The sequence below is a fragment of the Lissotriton helveticus genome, chromosome 7, assembly GCF_964261635.1.
Source record: "Lissotriton helveticus chromosome 7, aLisHel1.1, whole genome shotgun sequence".
NCBI classification, from domain to species: Eukaryota; Metazoa; Chordata; class Amphibia; order Caudata; family Salamandridae; genus Lissotriton; species Lissotriton helveticus.
The window spans coordinates 477,717,028-477,733,033 of record NC_136068.1 but is presented as its reverse complement, the minus strand read 5'-3'; the positions used below and the strand labels follow the sequence as shown (position 1 = coordinate 477,733,033).

Genomic DNA, 16,006 nt, shown 5'->3' with positions numbered 1-16,006 from the left:
GGGGGTAAGTCAACAGATAACGGAATAGGTATAAATAAATAAATTAATAAATAACACCTATTCCGTTGTCTCTTGGCTCTCCCCCGGCCGTGCCCTGCCTCACCCCATCTCCCAACGATGCTTACCTGAGCCAGCTGCAGCGGATTAGCATATGACCTAACAAGGTATACTTGTTAAAACCCTGGTTAATTCTAATTTGTGAGGTTAGAGGCACCACCGACAATCATACTTTATGCTCAGTTTCCGCGCTGCGAACATTAAAATCTTTATAAATAAGAGTTGCATTTCAAGCTACGACATTCCGCAAGTGTATCAAAATCATGAATTTATGATGAGAGCTGAAACTGGGGATTATCATGCAGTGCCGCTGAATATAGCATTAGCATTTTATGAGTTGCCGCTTCTTAAACTTGTATTCTAACATAAACCTATTGTGTGCTGAAAAATGCGCTATGAACAGAACAATGATAAAACAAACACATTTAAACTGCACCATTAGCTACAAAATTCGAAAAATCTCCTTCGTGGAAGAATGCATAAATATCATGTATTTTTTAAGTCCCAATATGTTAGGAACAGTTCAACTGGCCCAGTGCAACTATTTGCTGTTTATTGTGCCTGAAATTCCACATCCTGCTTGGTCTAATGGCCAAACGTGCAGTCAAGTGCAGCATTCACCGTTCATCCTGCTAAAATTCCTTGATGAAAAGCCCTTAAACCACACTTAATAATATTAAATTGAGACCAATGTTAATGGCCAAGTATGCTTCAAAATGCATCAGTGGCTGCATATAGTACAGAAAAATGATCCTCGTAGTATGGAGCATACAACAGTGTTGAAGGAAGCCCCTGCAGGACATTTTCATCGAGTTCTGCATATGCCCCCCCAATTGGTCGATCGGTTAGCCCGCCCCAAAGTTTGAGTCTAGTTGGGCCCCTGCCTACAGCATACATGCCAACATTCAGAAGAGGGAAGTGGGCGATTTAAAAATAATAATCTGGAGAATGTATGTGCCCTATTGACTTCTATTGCAACAGAGGCAATTTCAGGCTGGCGACAGACAAAATAAAGTCGTTTTTTGCTTACAAAATTGGGTGTTCCCGCCCTGTATCGGGTCAGTTGGCATGTCTGAAACAGTGGGGGACCAAGGGCATTTTTCTTTGCTTGTAGTGAAGTCATGTCTCCCTTGATTGAACCAGTGAGCCCCTGAGATTGAGAGGCACGGCTCTTCTTGCTCAAGGGCAGAGTCCTCGGTTGGGATGGATGATACATAAGCAGAAGTAACAGTTTCAGCTTTGCTTGAACTCTCTGTTCCTCTATTAACACAATGGCTCGCTCCTCTACCGGCCAATGGGTGGGAGTTCTTTCCGGAAACCCTGACCTCATCCACATTCGTCAGTTTGGATTGGGCCCAAACGGGGACAAACACATGACCGGGGGAAGGAAATCGTCCCGGGGCGGAGATCCATTCTACACTTCTCAAAGAATCCAGAAGGCGTGCGGCGTCAAAGCAAGCGCCTCGAAGCCTGCAGGCGTGGGATGAGAGGCGAGAAGAAGGAACCACTACCCTTCCAGAAAGGTAATCGCATCGGAGTTTCTGGCGGCGTTTTAAATAAGTAGTGCTTAACGAAGGGGCAGTTGCTTCTAAGCAATGTTTCAGATTCGAATCCCAGTTGGATAGCTCGGTCTGTCAATGCAGGTGTTGCTGCAAATATTACCTACCTACAAATCACAGAATCCAGACACAGTAAAATGGGTTGATGTGCCTCCTGCGGAGACCCGTTGGCAGTTCTTTACTCGCCATGCCGTAGGATTCTAGGAGATATGGTGGAGTTTAATACGCTTGCTGCAGACATCTGTGTTCAATCTTCTGGTCACGTCATTGTTTTTCAGGGACATGGTGCTTGTTTTCTGCAGAGAACCGCACCTGTGCTGCAAGCCACGGATTGCAATGCTAATCAAACAACTCTCCGCGGGTTTGGCCCCTGCTCAGAAACGTGTACAGCTTTCAGGTCACAGGTTCGAGCCGCAGTGAGAAGGGCTCCTACTTTAACGCATGCTGCAGAGATGCATTTACCACTTGAAAGCCTATGGCTCGTGACATAAAAAAATAGTGACTGAGTGACCTAATGGCTCTTCTGACGAAATCTTTCTGTTGCCTGCAGTTACAAATTCTGATTTAAATCCAGGTAGTATTGTAGCACCGGTTTGATCAGCTATTCCAGACCACAAATGTGTGTAACCCATGTAAAAATACTCCAGGGCGTCACTACATCTGCTGCAGGGATCCGTGTTACCCTATAATCGAGGTTTCATTCCGAGTAAGATACTGGGTTGGGCGTTTACTCCACATTTTTTTGTGACCCTGCAGGTGTGTCAGGTTTTTAGATAACAACACTTTTCATGGTTTACACATTGAGAAAATGATTATTATGGAATTAGGGATGGTGCTGGAATAGAGCTACCCAGCCCAATGCCAGATCCGGCAGCTGTTACTGCGCCAGACCCTGACTTGGTACCAATTCTCTCTACTAAGGAAAGCCAGTGGTGTAACATAAGACCCCGCAGCCCCGCAAACTCTAGGGAGCCCCCTCAGCACAGTATCCTGGCTTGAGACCTCTTGCCCGAGTCGGAGGGGCCCCCCTCCCTGTACTTTTCAGGGGGCCCCCTCAAGTTTCGTTATGCCACTGCGGAAAGCAAAACCATTACTCCCAGAAAGTGACTTTCGGACTATCATTGAAGCCATTGTACTCTTGCATCTGGACTGTGGTAATGATGCCCTGCTCCAGGGCTTTAAGTGGGATGAAAAAACTGGAGGGTCTCTCAAAGGGGCGTGGTCAGTGTAATTAAAGGCGTGGCTTAAAACACGTAACCTAAAAATCTGGGCTTAGCATAGTGTGCCACCCGACTTGTATTTTGCTGTTTCTGTCATCGCATCCAGATATATGATACAACAAGTAACATCATACTTACAAGTCAGGACTATTGGCTTTGTCTTTGGGTGTTAGTTGCATAAGATAAATAAGCAGCAACTACGGCTTGTGCACATAATATTGAAAAAGCTTCCATTTAACGTCCTGGTGACACCATAACAATGTTGCTGCTTCTGATTTTCAAAAAGAGAAGGGAAATCTAGAGAGAAAATAACTCTGTTGTAAGGATTTCCCTTCCCCTAGAATGCTCATCTGGCACGACGCCATGCTGTAACTTCTCCACTAGTGAGAAGGGAGCAGTGTGAGCATGCACACATCGATGTGCCTGCTGTCACTGTAGTTCAGAAAAAAACGCACAGCCTATGCCAGAGCACAAAACCGAGCCCGATAGAGACCCGATTCGAAGCCTCCTTTAAACAAGCATTTGCAATGCAATAGGTCTCACATTAGGAAAGTGTGAGCTATTGGTTTTGTAAATGACATTTTTTAAAATATATGTTGGCTTTGAAAATATATAAATTAATAGCATTGTTATTCACAAAGCCAATAGCTTACACTTTCCTAATGCAAGTCCTATTGGCTATGGCAATGCTTGTTGGTAGCAAGTAAGGACAGTGCTGTTGTGGTGCTGCGTGATAATGTGGTTGGGCTGAGTGATGTGGTGGTGTCCCAGAGTGATGTGGTGGTATCACATCCCAGAGTGATGTGGTGGTGTCCCTGAGTGATGTGGTGGTGTCCCTGAGTGATGTGGTGGTGTCTGTGAGCGATGTGGTGGTGTCCCTGAGTGATGTGGTGGTGCCCCTGAGTGATGCCCGAGTGATGTGGTGGTGCCCTTGAGTGATGTGGTGGTGTCCCTGAGTGATGTGGTGGTGTCCCTGAGTGATGTAGTGGTGTCCAAGGTTGATGTGGTGGTGTCCCAGAGTGATGTGGTGGTGTCCTATAGTGATGTGGTGGTGTCCTAGAGTGATATGGTGGTGTCCCTGAGTGATGTGGTGGTGTTGTGAGGCGTGCAGCAGTGTGAGGCGTGCAGCAGTGTGTGGTGTGCAGCAGTGTGTGGTATGCAGCAGTGTGCAGCATGCAACAGTGTGAGTAATGCAGCAGTGCGCAGCAGTGTGAGGCGTGCAGCAGTGTGAGGCGGGCAGCAGTGTGAGGCGTGTGGCAGTGTGCAGCATATAGCAGTATGAGTAATGCAGCAGTGTGAGGCATGCAGCAGTGTGAGGCATGCAGCAGTGTGAGGCGTGCAGCAGTGTGAGGCGTGCAGCAGTGTGAGGCGTGCAGCAGTGTGAGGCGTGCAGCAGTGTGAGGCGTGCAGCAGTGTGAGGCGTGCAGCAGTGTGAGGCGTGCAGCAGTGTGTGGCGTGCAGCAGTGTGTGGCGTGCAGCAGTGTGTGGTGTGTAGCATGCAGCGGCATGCAGCGTGCAGCAGTTTGAGGCATGCAGCAGTGTGTGGTGTGCAGCAGTGTGTGGCATGCAGCGGGCAGCAGTGTGAGGCGTGCAGCAGTTTGAGGCGTGCAGCAGTGTGAGGCGTGCAGCGTGCAGCAGTGTGAGGCATGCAGCAGTGTGAGGCATGCAGCAGTGTGTGGCGTGCAGCAGTGTGAGGCGTGCAGCAGTGTGTGGCGTGCAGCATGCAGCAGTGTGTGGCATACAGCAGTGTGTGGCGTGCAGCAGTGTGTGGCGTGAAGCAGTGTGTGGCGTGCAGCCGTGTGTGGCATGCAGCAGTATGTGGCATGCAGCGTGCAGCAGTGTGAGGCATGCAGCAGTGTGAGACATGCAGCAGTGTGAGGCGTGCAGCGTGCAATAGTGTGAGGCGTGCAGCAGTGTGAGGCGTGCAGCAGTGTGTGGTGTGCAGCAGTGTGTGGTATGCAGCAGTGTGCAGCATGCAACAGTGTGAGTAATGCAGCAGTGCGCAGCAGTGTGAGGCGTGCAGCAGTTTGAGGCGGGCAGCAGTGTGAGGCGTGTGGCAGTGTGCAGCATATAGCAGTATGAGTAATGCAGCAGTGTGCAGCGTGCAGCAGTGTGAGGCATGCAGCAGTGTGAGGCGTGCAGCAGTGTGAGGCGTGCAGCAGTGTGAGGCGTGCAGCAGTGTGTGGCGTGCAGCAGTGTGTGGCGTGCAGCAGTGTGTGGCGTGCAGCAGTGTGAGATGTGCAGCAGTGTGTGGTGTGTAGCATGCAGCGGCATGCAGCGTGCAGCAGTTTGAGGCATGCAGCAGTGTGTGGTGTGCAGCAGTGTGTGGCATGCAGCGGGCAGCAGTGTGAGGCGTGCAGCAGTTTGAGGCGTGCAGCAGTGTGAGGCGTGCAGCGTGCAGCAGTGTGAGGCATGCAGCAGTGTGTGGCGTGCAGCAGTGTGAGGCGTGCAGCAGTGTGTGGCGTGCAGCATGCAGCAGTGTGTGGCATGCAGCAGTGTGTGGCGTGCAGCAGTGTGTGGCGTGAAGCAGTGTGTGGCGTGCAGCCGTGTGTGGCGTGCAGCAGTATGTGGCGTGCAGCGTGCAGCAGTGTGAGGCATGCAGCAGTGTGAGGCATGCAGCAGTGTGAGACATGCAATAGTGTGTGGCGTGCAGCAGTGTGTGGCGTGAAGCAGTGTGAGGCGTGCAGCAGTGTGAGGCGTGCAGCAGTGTGAGGCGTGCAGCAGTGTGAGGCGTGCAGCAGTGTGAGGCGTGCAGCAGTGTGAGGCGTGCAGCAGTGTGAGGCGTGCAGCAGTGTGTGGCGTGCAGCAGTGTGTGGCGTGCAGCAGTGTGTGGCGTGCAGCAGTGTGTGGCGTGCAGCAGTGTGAGGCGTGCAGCAGTGTGAGGCGTGCAGCAGTGTGAGGCGTGCAGCAGTGTGAGGCGTGCAGCAGTGTGAGGCGTGCAGCAGTGTGAGGCGTGCAGCAGTGTGAGGCGTGCAGCAGTATGAGGCGTGCAGCACTGTGTGGCGTGCAGCAGTGTGAGGCGTGCAGCATGAGAAACACCAGAATTGTGAATTGTCCGCTGTCATCTGTATAGGGTTAAAGGTGGGACAATTGCTACCAGGGCAGGAGCAGGGCAATGATTACTAGGACGTCGGTGAACACCTAATATTAAAAGAAAGCCATAGCTTTGTGTGTATTCATTAATGTTCCCAAGGACTAATCACTTAGATTAAAAAATGCTGGAATAACAGTGCAAATGAGTTGTGGAAATATCATAAACGTCCCGATAATTTAAGGGGATCTTGGAGGAAGGTTTTTCTGTTCCTGGTACATTAGTTTCAATGTGGCGGAAAAAGGTAAAATGTGCAAATGCGCATTCCTGCCATACGAAACGGGGAAGTTCTTACTTAAACATGTGAAGTTAAGAATCGGCAGGTGCAATCTTTCTCCATCCTTACAATTGTTTCGTATTTCGAGTTGAACAGTAGCACATGACACCTTTTTACATTCTACATAAAGTGGTAAAGTAGCTTCCCACTAGAGCTGTGTCATAAAAAAGTAAAGAGGGTGAAAAATGCCTGCGTACCAAGAACTCTTAACTGGAGGAAACAAGCTCACCTTCTTGCGCCTCGTCTGAATGTCACTGCACTCCGAAGAACATCACTGCACTTCCACCACCGGCCCGAAAACCGGAAGTTCGGACTGTCACGCCTGTCGTGGGGTGGGACTTCTGCTCCACGACAGGCGTGAAGAGAGCAGTGTTGATGCGGGGCTCCCATGCCTGAGGGAGAGCCCCGCGTGTGCCAGCAGACGTAAGGAGGAGCATAAGTGGCAGCTGAGGCCGCCGATGCAACTGCGGGGCTCCCATGAGTGAGGGAAGCCCCGGGTGTGCCAGGTGATGCGGCGGAGTGACGGAGCCTGTAGCAGCGCAGCGAAAAAAGCCCAGTGAGTGGGTGGGGTGGGGGGGTGTCCGTGTGGCTGTGTGTGTGTGTGAGTGTGTGCGTATGTGTGTGTAGCTGTGTGTGTGGCTCTGTGTGGCTGTGTGTGTGTGTGCGTGTGTGCGCGCGTGTGTGTGTGTAGCTGTGCATGTGTGTGTGGCTGTGTGTGTGTGTGTCTGTGTGTGTGCGGGCGATTGCGAGAGGCTGACTTGCCTCGGAAGCAGGATAGGAGATGTGCACGCCGCGGGCCTGTACGTGCGCACACACATGCTGAAGTCTGTCCCACTTCCAGCGCAAGTCGCTAATAATAGAGGCTTCGCTGGACAGCAGCTCGTCCTAAAAACTGTCGGTGCTCAGCACCGGTAAGACCCGGACCACTTAAAGCCCTGCCCTACTCCATGCCCTGCTCGATTCCACACTGGCCCCACTTCCGAACCAGAACAGTTATCACCCCGGTAATCCTCCGCTGACAGAGCTCAGCTGCCTCCTCTGCCCATAGTCAACACCAGGTGCATCATCTCCAAAACTATCCCCTGCTGATCTGGCTGGCAGCCTCACCCTCTCTCTGGCACGCTGCACACCCACTGCAAGAACCCCATCTCATGAATGAATTTATGTTGCATTTGTAAAGCGTAACTGTCACTCAAAAAGAAGCATCCTGGCACTATCTCCAGATAGATGGAGTTTAACCAAAAGAAACAAGCACTGGCAAAGCCAATAGGTCTCGGCAATCCGAAAGCTGTTGGCTTTGTCAATGTTTTTGTAGCCATGTTGAATAGCAGTGGCATTTACCAAAGTAAGATCAGCCTTCCATTCTTCGGAGGTTAGAAAAATAAATACCTTTATATTGAAGGTAATAGTAGCAGCTGTTATTTAGCGCTTAGAAAAAGCCAGATTCAGTATTTAGGCTATATAAATATATCATCATTGTGTGGAGGTTATTTGTGCGCAAATATTAACAGCATATGTTGGATTCTCTGTGCTCATACATTTATTTTTTTTAAAAACTTTTTTTATTGGCATTTTTCATTTTTGCACAAAACATCCAATTTGGTCAGTCATGTAGTACATATCACACAGAGTTTCAATATTAGTACTCGGCAAGCTGCTACATTCAAAACATAGGAATCTTTTCTTTATTTAGGTGACTTTCTCACTATGAAAGTGTAAAGCCTGTTTCCCTTTGCTCATACATACTGCTGGATCTAGGAAGTTCCATTTACCATGATGCTGGTTCACCTAGTCCTGCCGCCTTTGAAGAAAGGATTCCAAACACACATTTGAGCGTTTGCATGTTTTGATGTCTGTAATTGCTTACATTCCCACTGGCTGAGAGAAGGTCATGCCCGAACCCTTGCTTGTGTGAATTAAGCATGGGCGGATTTTGCGAATTCGCAATCCGCGAATTTGCGTATTTGCGTATTTGCGGATTGCGACAATACGCAAAATCCGCGAATCCTCGAAGATTTGCGTATTTTTTTGGGGGTGTGTGTTCGCACGGGTTTCTGCAAGTTCGCGAGGGTTTTGTACAATTTCGCAAATTGCGAACTTACTTGTCGGGTCGCCAGTTTTGCGAACTTGTTGTTTCTACGTGCCCAGCCTGTTTGCAAGGCTTTCTTCATCACTGCCACCCTCTGTCACCACTGGCACTCTCTTTGGTCACCCATGCCACCCTCTGGCTCACCCATGTCACCCTCTGTGTCATCACAGCACCCTCTGGTTCACCAGTGTACATTATTGGGGCAAAGCAAAGCACTGCCATCCTCTGTCAACACTGGCACTCTTGTTCACCCATGCCACCCTCTGACTGGCACACCCATGCCACCCTCGGTGTCATCACAGCACCCTCTGATTGACCAGTGAGTGTACATTATTGTGGCAAAGCCAAGCACACCTGCTAAGTGCTTTAAGTTTTGCAAACAACAACACCTGCCCTGCCCCAACTGACATTAATGAAGGCTGGCACCTGCTTGTCTGCTCCCTTTCCTTTTTGTTGCAATAACAGGATGCAATGGCATACTTGTAACTATTCTGTGACTGTCAGAGCAGGGTCACACAATAGTTGCAAGTAGGCAACCGGATTCTGGAGGGCCCCTTCAGGAAGCACTACAGGTAAATGGTTACAAATGATGAGCTTGAACTTTTGCACCTGCTCGTTGGTTTTGCTTTTGCAAAACTTGTTTTTCGGTAATTTGGCCCTATTCGCGAGGCGTCGTGCGAAATCGACCGTGGAAGCCGCGAACTCGTGCGAGTTACCCCAAGGTTGAGTATGGGCGCCTCCATTTTGTTTGCGTGACGTATTTCCGTTTCCGCCCGCTATGTGTAATCTCGCGCAATGAGCGCCTTGCGAATGCAAGTTCGCACGAGTTCGCGAGAGAAATCGCGTGCGAACTTACTTACACGCACGTCTTCGGGCCGCCATCTTGTTTTTCATTCATTCCTATGTGTCTGGGCATGGTGTTTCTATCCTCTGTATATCTCTGCCATCCTTTGCTTGTTTTATTATTTTTTTGATCTATTTTACTTTTTTTCTATCCCTCTATTTTTCTAGGTCTATATTTTTGTGTTTAAGGCTACTTTTGTTTACTTTTCAACTACTTTTTTAAACTTTTATTTCCTTCTTCCCTACTCTTATTCTTTTTCATTTTGTCTCCTTACTGCTAACACCTTCCCAGAACATGGTAAAGACAGCTGTCAAGCTGCCCAAGACGGCCCCCGCAGCCCGTGCACGGCTCCCGTGTGGCCGTTTAAGGGCGGAAATGGTGGTGCCCAGGGAGATCTTCAGCCCTGAGGAGGTGGGCTCACTCGTTTTTTATGTGCAGCGCCGTCTCCCCAGGACCATCGCGGCAGGCGGCAGGATCGCTGCTGGTTATACCAACAGCCAGGAGCGACGGAAGCGGTGGGGGCAGGTGTGCCGGGCCCTTTTTGACATCACAGGGGTCCAGCGCACCTACAATCAAGTGACCCACCGCTGGACCGATATCCTGGACCGGGAGCGCGACCTGCTAGACCTGCTGGGAGTGGAGGTCCCCGGGCTTGGTGAGTAGTAGTAGCAATTTTTTCATCATTCACTACTCTGTTTTTTCTCCTGCTCTGTGTGACTGTGTTATATTGCAAATGTTTGCTTTAACTTTTTTACAAACAGCAATAATGCTGCTGATTACATTGATAGGAGAGGTAAATTAATATTTCAAAATCTTCTGTGCATTTCAGGTGCACTGTTCTCCTTCTCTGTGGCGGTGCCACTGCTTATTTGTTTTCTATTTTGTGTTCATTTAATTGGGCTGAGTAATGTATGAGTGTACTTTACAGAACTGCGTAATGCTAGACACAAAGGGGCAGATTTACAAGCCCCTTGCGCCACGTTTACGCTGCCTTACCTGACGCACAGCGACGTAAACGTGGCGAATCCATGCGAGTCATGTACAACGAGATGCATCTAAGGAGATGCGCCACGTTAAGGCCTGGGCCTGCGCCACAATGGGTGCGATCCCACGCAGGGGGGGGTGGGGGGTGGCGGTCAGGCAGCTGTGCGCCTCGCAAAAGTGCCTGCGTGAAATCTACAAGATTTAACGCAGGCACTTCCGCGACGCTGCTACGTCAATTCTTTATGCCTGCTTGCTTGAAGCAGGCGTAAGGACTGATGCGGTATGTTGAGTATTGGGCAGCCCTGAGCATTGCTATAGTTGCATCGCGCCTGCGACGCGACTCTAGAGATGCGCCCCTCTTTCGTCACGAGATGCGTCACGCATCTGCCTACCCTTGCGCCAGGGTTTGCCGCATTGTAATTGCGGCGCATCTGCCGTGACGCAAGGTTAATTTTGCGTTACGCATTTGTTCTGGTGCACATCTGGAGGTGTCCAGCTCAGAACTCGTAAGTATGCCCCTAAGTGTCAGATTAGCAATTACCTGCGCATCCCTGCAAAGTGTGCGGCACGCCAGCACCACCCATGGTGCGCCGTATTTACAATGCGGCACACCATGGTCCCAAAACGTCACCTAAGCGTTACGCATCGGTGCCGTAAAGGCGGCTCATTGATGGAGTTGCGTTGCAACGATGGCGCAGCTCCAGCAATGCTGCGTCAAGCCGTAAGTCTGCTTCATGCAGGCGCATGGTTTCAGTGACGCATCATTGTCCTAAATGACTGATTGAAATTTTATATATTCCCCATAGCCACTTTTAGCATGCGTTCCTGCGCAGGAACGCCCTCCCTTGCGCTGGAACGCTCCCTTATGGAGCAGGGCTTTAGAATGGGATGCATCTCCCATATGCGTCACGTTGTTAATATACACCACACCATGGCGCCTCTCTTGTTGTGGCGCTGCGTCACAAAATTGACGCAAGAATGGAGCAAAAGAGCTGCAAGGGGCTTGTAAATCTGCCCCTAGAGTAGAGGCTCAGGTGCAGTCCTTCCTTTGTAGCCCTCTTTTTGGCTGAAATAGTTGGTTCTTGTTCTTTCTAAATGTTTGATTTGGTTGACAAGGACATCGACAAGCAGCAATCATCAATGTTTTCTGTTCATTCTTTCATGTTGTACGTCAGGTCCACCCAGGGGCAAGCGGACAGAAAAAGCGGATGCAGTGGCTCCAAAGGAGGAGGATGCAGGCCAGGGCGGCGAGTGCTCCTTTGCTGGCCCCAGTAAGTTTTCATTTAAATACCTATTGTTGTCCAAGCGTTCCTAATTTAATTTTTTCGAAATAGTGTTTAGATAGGAGCAAAATCAATAATACTACTGTTGCAGGGACAATTCTCCACAAACCTAACTATGGACACCAAAGACCAGAGTAATAATATTTCAGAGTGGCGTGTTTGGCACACTGTATAAACCTGGTAGTGTCAGCGGCACGGACTACTCCTTGCAAAATTTGCAAAACCTTTCGCTCAGTCACTCTAGTCTGGAGGACCAAAAACCACAGAGTCTATTCAAGTTTAAAAGCTTTATTAAAAGTTGAAGTAAACACATATATTAAAATAAAGTTAGTTGGAAATGGAAAAGTGCTTGGTGCTGAGTTGATGAGTAATGGAACACATTTCTTGTGGTCGAGCCGAGCTTTCACCTGGTTTGAAGTTGATGTTGCTCTTGTCCTTAGAAGTCCAGTTTCTGTCTGTTCAGAGAAAAATGATGTGTGTTAAAATTAATCAAGCATTCATCAATTATGACAAAAAAATGCAGCAAGACAACAGCCTTCCCTGGAAGGAGGGACATTTTAGACTAGAGTAGACAGTCAATTACTTTTTCTGTTGTTTTCACATTCTTCATTCATAGACCAAATACTAGTGAGTGGTGTAATCTAACATTCTTAAATCTACTTTGTAGGTGGAACATCTGGTGGCGGGGCCAGCTCGGATGTGGTAATAGTGATCGACTCCGAGTCCGAGGATCACTCTGGGGAGGAGGCGGCGCAAGAGGAGTCGGACCAAGAAGTACAGACTGTGAGGAAGGAGACAGTGGTGGTGGCGGGTACAGGTAAGCTGGATCATGCTACTATCTGACTCTTAGATAGCATATGATGTGTATCTACAGAGAGTAGACGGTCACTGGATGAACTACGAACATACTATGAAATGTTTCCAGGGGGGGGGTGCAACATCATCACCATCTCCTGAGTCCTACTCCTGACATGATTGATAGTGTGGTTTGTGGCCAAGGGCCGCACCAAAGGGGGTAGGGTCAGTGGGGGAGGGGGGTGTATCTAGAGCAACAAAAAAAAATATGACCATGAAATTGAAATCATGCCCCTGCAGCGGATGCCTTCGTCCACTGAGCCACCAGACCTGGCATACACATTACACACATTTTTCTTTCTCTCTCTCCCTCCCTCTCTCTCTGTCTCCCTCCCTCATCCTCCCTCTGTCACCCTCTGGCTCCCTCCCTCTCTCTCTCTCTCCTTCTGTCTTCCTCTCTCTCTGTCTCTGCCTCTATCTGTCTGTCGGTCCCAGCCTGCTGTAATTACCATATTGTAATTTGTCACTGGGCCAGCACTGGATGGACCTGCGATCCAGAGGGGGGCAATCGTGCCCTCTCTTGCCCATCCCTGTGGACGCCCATGATATTGGCCTGAATAGTTTCTTTTGTACTGCGCTGGCTAGTTGCTAGTTGTACTGTGACACAACTTCCTGCTGAATCATTTTGTGTTAATCATATTCTTAAAGAGCATTGGTTACAGAATATGTCTTTCTTTCTTCATATAGTTGGTCATACTAAAACAAAACCTACAAGGAGTATGCAGGCTGTACTGGCCCGGCAACGGAGGCTGGATGCAACTGTTGCCCAATATCGGCGGCTGGTGGAACTGGAGGGGGACGACACGCAGTCCAGTAATTCCAACGTGACATCTGCATCCTCCTCCGTGACCCCACGTTCTGCCGGTCAGCGCAGTGCTCCAGCCAAACGGAGCCGTGCTGGCAGACGCCACCGCCGAGCAGCAAAAGCTGCACCTCACAGTACTGTAAAGGCTCGCTTGCGCCGAGCAATCCGCAGAGTGTCGGACCTGGAGGCGGAGGTCCGGAAATGGAAGGAGTACCAAAATTTGGTGGAGGGCCTCCGTTTAGATCACGCCACCCTCCGGGAGCAATACGATGCCCTGGCCCTAAGGCATGATGCCCTGGAGGTCAAAGTTAACAACACCATGCATCCCTAGAGTGTCCCTTGCCCCTTTTTTAGAGACTTTTGGGGGGTGGGAATTGGGAGTTGGGTTTTTTGGGGACTTTTGAGGGACTATTTATTTGTTGGGGTTAGGGAGGGTCTTGCGGGAGATTATTTTGTTAGGGATATAAAAATATACTTTTTAAAACTTTATCTGAGCATATCTTTTTTTTTTTTACTACTTTTGAGCCTGTTGGGTGGTGGTTTTGCAGTAAGTTCGTTTTACTGAACACTGTCATCGTGTTGGTTCACGTGTAATTGGCCAAATGTTTTCCAAAGTAAATGCCTGTCACAGAGTTTGTTAATTGAGGAGTCCTAGGACTTTACTACTAGTACCACTGTTACTCTCTCGCCTCTCCTAATACTCCATTATACTACCTCCCATCCAAACGCTTATCTTACCTGTAATTTGTGTTTGAGGGCTGGCTCCACCTGGAATTCACAGTGTCCTAAAGCGTTCTGCAGCAGGGCCCCAACTGGAGTTTCCCGGCGTGGATTTTCTGCAAAACAAAAGCAATCAACATTAGAAATATGGTTGCGGTGCTCACAGACCCTAAAATCCTAGAAGCCCCACAGACAGCACCCCTAAGACAGGCAAGCGAGCAATAATAACGCCTAAACGTTCACGTGTAATAGGCCAAAAGTTTTCCAAAGTAAATGCCTGTCACAGAGTTTGTTAATTGAGGAGTCCTAGGACTTTACTACTAGTACCACTGTCACTCTCTCGCCTCTCCTAATACTCCATTATACTACCTCCCATCCAAACGCTTATCTTACCTGTAATTTGTGTTTGAGGGCTGGCTCCACCTGGAATTCACAGTGTCCTAAAGCGTTCTGCAGCAGGGCCCCAACTGGAGTTTCCCGGCGTGGATTTTCTGCAAAACAAAAGCAATCAACATTAGAAATATGGTTGCGGTGCTCACAGACCCCAAAATCCTAGAAGCCCCACAGACAGCACCCCTAAGACAGGCAAGCGAGCAATAATAACTCCTAAACGTTCACGTGTAATAGGCCAAAAGTTTTCCAAAGTAAATGCCTAACCAATTTCATCCCTTAATAGACCTTGCCAGCAATGGCCCAGTCAAGACCCGTAAACCCAAACGCAAAAAAGTCACACTTAGCAAAATGTATTTAAATGAGGACTCACTACTTCCAGACAGTCCCTCTTTAGGGGACTCGTCAACGTAAGTTTCTTCATTGTGCAGAATCCAGGCATCAGCATTATGGGAAATGGATAGGGTGAGTCTGGAGGAGGAGGATAGACGACCAGGACTGAGTTCTTGTCAACTAACTGTTGTGAACCTGAGGAATGCTGCGGCATCAAAATCAAGACAGTTCTGTTAATGGGCTTGTTGTTTGATTGATTACAGTTTTGTTGTGAATGTGATGAAGCACTTGCTAAAAAAAGAAAGACAGACACACAGGAATAAAAGTGAATAAGGACTAATATTAAAGTTAATGGATCATTGACTCATTTTCAGAACTCGCTGTCAGGGAATCAGAGCTCGTCCTCAAACTCTGCAAATTGAGTCAGTAGTACTTCTGGTAACTGAGGAGAACTTTCCTCAGGTAGGTCGGTGTCCTCGTCTTCTTCCTGCGTGCATTCTCGTACTTTGTAATCTGGTGGTATGAAGTGCTGGTTCATCTTTATCATGGTGAGCTGCTCCACATTTGCGGGCAAGAGGCGGGACCTTTTGCAAGTCACAATGCCACCAGCAGAACTAAAAACACGTTCTGAAGACACGCTTGCGAGTGGGCAAGACAAGTAATTGATAGCCAGGTTGGTGAGCTCTCGCCATATGTTTCTTTTCCCATGCCAATACGCCAATGGGTCCTCCGTAATATTGACCGCTGTTGAGTCATCCAGATAGGCCTGCACCATTGAAAGAATGTCCTCCCGGATTCCTGTACTTTGCACTTCTGTGTCCTTTCTGGGACAAGGAAACCCTAGCTCACTTAGCCAATCCGCTTCAGACATATCGCCTGGGCCTGGTGCAGATGATACGGTTGCTGGTGTGGTTAACAGCTCAGAGGAAAAGTCACTCACTTCTGCCACAGGTACAGATGCAGAAGTGTTTTTTTGGGATGCCTGATGGCCTGCTGATTCACTAGTAGTACTGTCTTCTCCTACAGTTTCCTTCCGCTCTCTTTCAAAACGAATGGCTGACTGAGCTAGCCAACCTTTGTACTCTGTAACATCTGATGTTTCAAAAGGAATTATTACTTTGCCAAACAATGGCTTTTTGTAACGTGGATCCAGAATAGTAGCACAAATGTAGTGCTGTTGTTTCTTGATATTTACAAGCCGTTTATTGCTAACTAGGCGATGTAATAATCTCTGCGCCAACTCATATGCTTCATTCTTTCCAGCATCTTTTAATTCTGAAGACACCACCTTGACTTGGTGCTCGAGCTTCAGCAACAATGGGATAGCTTTGCTCAAAGAACAGTCCTCCCTGCTGACATCACGCGTGAAGACCTCAAAAGGACGAAGCATGTCTGTCAGGCTTTTAACTAGCTGCCATTGCTCCACCGCTAGCATCATTTCTGTCGTATCACCACCCAGGTTGTAGAAATACTCATTGACTACTGGAAACAGCTCATGC

General features: G+C 48.7%; 1 protein-coding gene across 2 annotated transcripts in view; it reads left to right on the top strand.

Moving 5' to 3' along the window:
* Positions 1 to 16,006, top strand: part of LOC144768639 (gap junction beta-5 protein-like) — a 141,193-nt gene that overhangs the window by 66,148 nt on the left and 59,039 nt on the right. The window contains exon 1 of one of the 2 annotated variants that reach the window (XM_078652450.1): positions 1,390 to 1,580. The exons of the other annotated variant lie outside the window; for it this stretch is intronic. The gene's annotated coding sequence lies outside the window, so the exon portion shown is untranslated. Of the gene's footprint in view, positions 1 to 1,389; positions 1,581 to 16,006 lie in introns of those variants that run through there. 2 annotated transcript variants of the gene reach the window in all.